This window comes from Zonotrichia leucophrys, chromosome 7, assembly GCF_028769735.1.
Source record: "Zonotrichia leucophrys gambelii isolate GWCS_2022_RI chromosome 7, RI_Zleu_2.0, whole genome shotgun sequence".
Taxonomy (NCBI): domain Eukaryota; kingdom Metazoa; phylum Chordata; class Aves; order Passeriformes; family Passerellidae; genus Zonotrichia; species Zonotrichia leucophrys.
In genome coordinates, this window is record NC_088177.1 from 9,567,882 (window position 1) to 9,574,265 (window position 6,384).

Genomic DNA, 6,384 nt, shown 5'->3' on the forward strand with positions numbered 1-6,384 from the left:
TGCTTGAAGTGCCCTCCGTGGTGAGTGGAATGAGGCTGGGGAGCAAGCCAGGGTTTGGGCAGTGGGGCACCCACAAGGAGGGACGTGGGGTGCTGGGGTGCACCCGTAGCACAAAAGCCTCGGTGCCCCCAGAATGGCTAATGGGGAAACTCAGCCCGTGAAGCAAAACGTGGTTTGGGAAATGGGCCTCAGAGCCCTGGCTCCACTCAGCATCAGGAAATGATCCCACATGGGAGCAGGGCTGCCAGGAGGGAGGGGGAATGGGGGAGCACTGCACAGAGAATCCAGAGTGTTCCTGAAAGGCGGTGACGACTGGGATTCATTATCCATCAGGGGACGTGTTTATGGCAGGCGTGAGTCACTGCCGGGCCCTGGGAGCAGCCCAGCAATCCAGGGGCTGCTAGCGATCCAGATGGTGTACAGGCTCCCCATCCAGCCCCACACAATGGCAGCTCTCAAACACACCCCACCAGCCCACCATGTGCCAGCCCTGCTGGACCTTGGAGCAGCCCTGGTGCTATGTTTGGACACATTGGGGCGTGGTTTTCCTCTGGGATGCTTCCCTTCTACTCGAGAAGGGAAGCCAGAGTGCTGCCCCAGCTCTGCATGTTGCCCTGGTGCAGTGAGGGTCTCCATCTCCAGCCCATCCAGCCCTGGGCTTGACACACATCCAGGACAGGCCAGCACTGCCTGCCCAGACCTCTGTCTTACGTGGAAACAAAGGCAAAAAAGCTATATTAACCTTTTTTTCTCCATCTGGAATTATATTTTCCAAGTGCACATCACCCCTTCTCCCATTTGGCCCTGCAAAGGGGTTGTGGCAGGCAGGCAGGGCAGTTCACCCTTCTCTACATCCTTGCTCAAACCCAGGGAGCAGCAGCTCCAAATCTCTGTGGAATCTGGAAGTCATCCTGCCCTTGTTTGTGCCACCTCTGACATGCTGTTGGCGGGGGTGCCCAGCTCTGCTCCCTGACAAGCCAACCACAACATGCAGCTCCAGGCCTGGCACCCACTTTTGACTAAAACCCAGGTTTCCTCGGTTTCTCCTGCCCAGTAATTGATTGTATGCTTTCACTTGGAGAAAAGCCCCTGTTGCTGTTCCCATCCCCTTCCCAGGGCAGCAGGGCCATGGAGACCACCCCAAAGTGGGGCGTCACCAACAGAGCAGTGCTCTGGGAAATGCGGTTCAGGGCTCCTTTCCCCCCTCCCTGCAAGCCCTGGGCCATCCATGAAGTGCCTTCCGTGGCCTTTGCTGAGCCGGGAGACTTTCCCAGAGTCAGAGCCAGCCCCAGGTGGGAGCAGCCCTGGGGAAGGAGTCGGTGGGGCTGCGTGCGCAAACAACCCCAAAGGTTTTTGCGTTCACCCACCCCAGCACGTGGCTTGAATCCCTGCCCAGGCTGGAGAGGTGGGATGCAGAGGGATGTGAACCACCTGGATGCGCTGGCTTAACCTCTGCTAGACTAATCATCTGCAAGAGAAAGCTGCTGTGCCCCACTGAAGGCATTTAAGGGTGCAGAGGCCCCACAGCCCTGTCCATTGCATCCAGCCCTTTGTGCTGGCTGCAGCTCCGTGGCTTCCTGCTGAGAGGGTGAGTGTTTGGAAATTAAAACAGCCTGTTTACCTTTGGCTGTGCCTTTAAAAAACAATAAACTTGTGGGGGGGAGATGCTTATCTTTACACCCTGCTGGGATTCTGCTGGCTGCAGCTTGTGCTGGAATCTGCTGCATGGAGCAGAGGAAATAGGCTTGAGGGGAGCAATCCTAGAACCATGGGGTGGTTTGGGTTAGAAGGGACCTTAAAGTCTATCTCATTCCACCCTCTGCCATGGGCAGGGACACCTCCCACTGTCCCAGGGTGCTCCAAGCCCCGTCCTGCCTGGCCTTGGACACTTCCAGGGATCCAGGGGCAGCCACAGCTTCTCTGGGCACCCTGTGCCAGGGCCTCACCACCCTCAAAGGGAAGGATTTCTTTCCATATATCCAACAAAAACCTACTCTCAATGTAAAGTCATTCCCCCTTTCTCCATGGCTGGATGGTTTGCATTTGCTCCTCATTGTCTGTGAAAGATCCAAGGAAGATGCTCGGCACTGCTTAGAGTGGGCTGGGAAGGCATTCTTGCCAGGAAGGATGGTTGACTTGTTTCATCCTTCTAGGAAAAGGCTGCAGCTGGATCTGGCTCTGGTGTGGAGGGAGCCAGGCTGTACACCTTGCTGCATCACAGCGCTGCTCTGGAAGGGCACAGACACACCCAGAGCCTGCACAGCTGCTGGGGTGGTAAAAATAACGAGTATGAACACGCATGCTTGATAGAAATGGGAGCAGAAACAGCCTGGGAAGGGGCTGCTGGGAACTTCTGGGAGCTTGCTAGATACGTGCAAGCTCCTGGGCTGGGGTGGACAATCCATGTGGAAAACCATGGAAAGGATCCGGCTGGCTTTGTGCTGCCCTGTGCCAGGAAGCCAGCTGAGATATGCAGAAGGCAGCCAACAAGGAAGATGCTTTTTCTGTCCTTCCCAAGGCTTTGGGATTGATGCTTTGGTTTGATGCCTGCATCCACACAGATACAGAGGGGGGCTGCAACCCAAGGCAGAGGAGAAGCAGGTTTTCAGCCTGCGCAGCTCGTCCCTTCGCAGTCCAGAGATGCAGGCCGGGCTCTGGGAGCGTGGGGCTGGCCGGAACCAGCGCTTGCAGGGCCCCCAGCTGCAGGCAGGGCTGTGTCTGGCGGCTGCTCCACTTTTCCGTGAGCGCCTGGGGCCTGTCTTCCCCAGGGAACGTGTGCCCAGCCTGGCAGGCATGCTCTGCTTCCTGGGAATCACCCAAGCCACGCCTTTTATCGCACAAGAGTGGAAAATATTCCCCGCTCAGCTGCTGATGGGGTTAGTGTGTGGTTTTCCATCCCTTTTTCCTGGATGTACTCCACAAGAGGGGGTTCCTCTGTCCCCTGCCCCTCCAATGATGTCCCCAGGACTGAAGCTGGCATGTCCCAGGGTGCTGCCTTTTCTCCAAGAACAGGAAGACAATACAGGTGCTGCTGATCTTTCTGGTTTGAGCCAGTGTTGTTCCCAAACAATGATGCTCCCAACTCCCCAAACCCCATGCTTTGGGCTGTTTCTATTTTCTGAGTGTAAAATAGAGGTGGGGGGAAAGTCCTGGAAGTGAATCTTACTGCCCACCTTCACGCCTCCTTTGTGGGACAGAGGAAGAGAGTGTGGCTCTTAAACTGTGGGGTACCCCAAATGTGCATCATCCTGGCATCTTGTGGCTCCCCTGTGCGTCGAGAATCCCTGCAAGCACTGGGGTGGCCCAGGAAAAGGATCCTGAAAGCATTATCTCCTCTCCTCCAGCTCCCACACCGTATCCACAAATCCACAACCTCCCTCTCATTTGACCCTCTCATCTTCCCTAAGAAGCTGAGCCAAGCTTTCCCCCAGACCCAGACAGCTATTAGGGAAATATTATTACCAGATGGTTTGGTTTTTTCCATAAGAACAGAGGCCAGAGTGAAGTAATGGGGAAAACATTAACCCAGCGCACACCATCCTGGGTGTGGGGACGTGGATTTGCTGCTGGAGCCGCGCTGTGTCCTGTCTGTGCCAGCACAGAAGGGGTCTGTAGAGTGGGCTGGAGGGGGACACTCACACCCTCTGTGTGCTGGATGGATGGGAGCTGGAATTCCCCGCTGGAGTGGTGGTGACCCCGCGAGGTGGCTTGGGAAGGGAAGAGTGTGTCCCCAAGCAGCACGGGAAGGGAGGGAGGGCTCCCCCAGCAGCTCGGACGCAGCTGGCAAGGAGCACAGCAGGCAAGTTCATGCTGGGTCAGCGCTTTGCAGAGGCACCAATGTCCCAGCGGGGCTGTGTCTCCTGGGGTGGCTTCCAGCCCTTAGCAAGGAAAGGGTGCCAAGGGCCGCTTCATGGGACTGTCAAGGGTTTTGGAAGAGGGGTTGTCTCTTCCACGGGGTGTTTTTGCAGATGGGTGGATGCCAGACCCTGCTCTGGTGCTGCCTAGGCCTGCTCTGCAATGGTGAGATTCTCCCAAGGCACCTCTGGGAGAAGTGATATTTTCCTGCTCAGAGGGGTTTCTCCCTTGCCTCCTCCTGCAGAGATCCACTGTGGAAAGCTGAATTATCAGGAGGAGAAGCACCACAAGCCATGCTCTTTCCAGTGGGATTTGTGGTTGGTGCAGCACGGGGCTCACAGTGCGGTTGCTTCTGTGGTGCAGGACTGGGCACAGAGATGGGGAGGACACTGGGATGGAGGCTGGGACAGGCAGCTTGCGGTCCTACAGCCAGTCTGGGGGACCCTGGTAACCAGACACATGGAAATATCCATCATCCCAAACATTTCCATCACTGGGTGCCCATGTCCCCAGGAGTGGGGGGAAGGTGAAAATGATGTCTCAGGCAGTTGGCAGGGCAGTGGTGTGCTTTGTGTGGTTACAGCCAGGGAAATTTTGGTGTTCCCTATCTGGGGCATCTCCCAGAACCATCTCAGCGGACAAAGTAGCCCCAGGTGCAACCTGGCACTCGGTCCTTCTCTGCTTTCCAAAGCACCCTGTGGTTCTGTGTACTGATGGGTTCAATCCTGTCTTCTCCCATGGGAATTAATTTCAGCTCCTTTCCATGTTTCCTGTGGAAACACTATTTTCCATTTCCAAGTGGATTTGATTAAAGGGAAGAAAAGGTTATATGGAATAGTTAATATCAGAAAAACAGGGCAAATTCACTCTTTTCTCAATCTCTGGGAGAAGAAAAAGCAAAAATTCTGTCTCAAGTGTACTTTTTTTTTTCCCAGCACCCAGTTTGGTCGGGAATTGGACTGAAAATTTAGTGCAGTGCTGTGGTCTGAGACACGGGAAGGAGGACATCCATTCCTTGGGGCACTTAGACACCCTGGAGGGGCTTCACTTGCCCATCTTCATGGCACTCCAGAGGGAGGATGATAGATGGAGGAGGTTCCCTGCTCTTGTCAGGGGGGACAGAGCCATAGGGCTCAATTTCTCTGTCCTCATCTGAAGGGGAAGGGGAGGGGACATCCTTCACAGGCCTGTGTTGCTGGATTTTGAGACACGGTGGCACGCTGCTAGTTCCACTGACTTGGGAGCGGATTTCTTTCCTGCAAAACTAGCTCACACTCTTCCAAAGAAATAGCTATTCAATGTCCTGAGGACACTGCTGGCTGTTGTCCATGGTTCAGCACCACAGACCTGGAAAAGACAATGATTTAAAATGCTTTGGGAGCTGGACACTGCTCCAGTGCAGCGATGTGGTGAGATGCTCCTGGGACATCATGCCTGATGACAGCCCTGGGGGGCCAGGCCTGGGTTCCAGGCGGGCACAGGGGTCCCCAGTGGGGTGGGAAGAGCTCCCAGGGCACAGGGGCTCTGACAGGCTGCAGCTGCTCGGGCCTCACGCGGCCAGCAGGCGCCTCGCACAGGCCATACCACGATCATTAAGTCTTTGCTGACACAGCCAGCTGGCCTCCAGCTTTCTCCAGCTCTGCAGAGCTGCTCCCAACAGGGGCTGCTTTTCCCTGCCAGGGAAGGGGGAGGTCAGCTCTTCTTCTTGGGATAATCCCCTGTGAGGGAAGGGGAGAGAGGAAGGGAGAACCCTAAGAGGAAATGGCTCTGGCTGAGCTGATGCATGAAGACAGATCCCTTCCCAGCAACCCTTTTCTGGGAGTTGCTGGCTGGTTTTCAAAATCCCAGGAGAGTTCCCTTGTGGGAGCCTGAGGAGGTGTGTTGGAAAGCCAGATCAGGTCTGATCCCCATGAAGTGTCAGGCAGCAGGACTTGTCCCTGGGCATGCTTGCTCTCTGGGAGAGCATCTTCAGTAGGTTTGAGATGTTGTGAAAATTTGCCTTGCAGTGCCCTCATCTCCTGGTGCCACATGTACAGCCCAGCAGAGCCCACCCACCTCAGTGCCTGGGTGGTTGGCTGGACTCAATGATCCTTGACAGTGCCTTCCAACTCAGCTTATTCTGTGATTCTGTAAATTCATGTTGGAGTGAAAAAAGTGTGCCTGAAGTTTTTTGGGTTCATGAGGTTTCAGTTCAGCACATTCTGCAGATTATTTTCTGCTGCTTTTGGATGCTGTTTATCCAAAGTGTCATAATTTGATGCATCTGCCAGTGTAGAGTGGGCAGGGTCCTCCCCTGCTTTAACTCATAATCAGTGGAGCTTCTGGGTTCTTCTGAGTTGTCTCAACTTGGGACATCTCCAACAGCCAAACCTGCAACGTTTCTGCCTGACCATGCCCACAGAGATGCTGTCAGAGGTGACAGAGGTGGCAGCAGCCCTGCGTGGTCCCCCAGTGTGCCCTGCAGGTCTCCTGCTGCCTCCACAGGCCCAGTCTGGGTGCAAACTTTGTGCCAGCTGGGTTTCTGCTGTT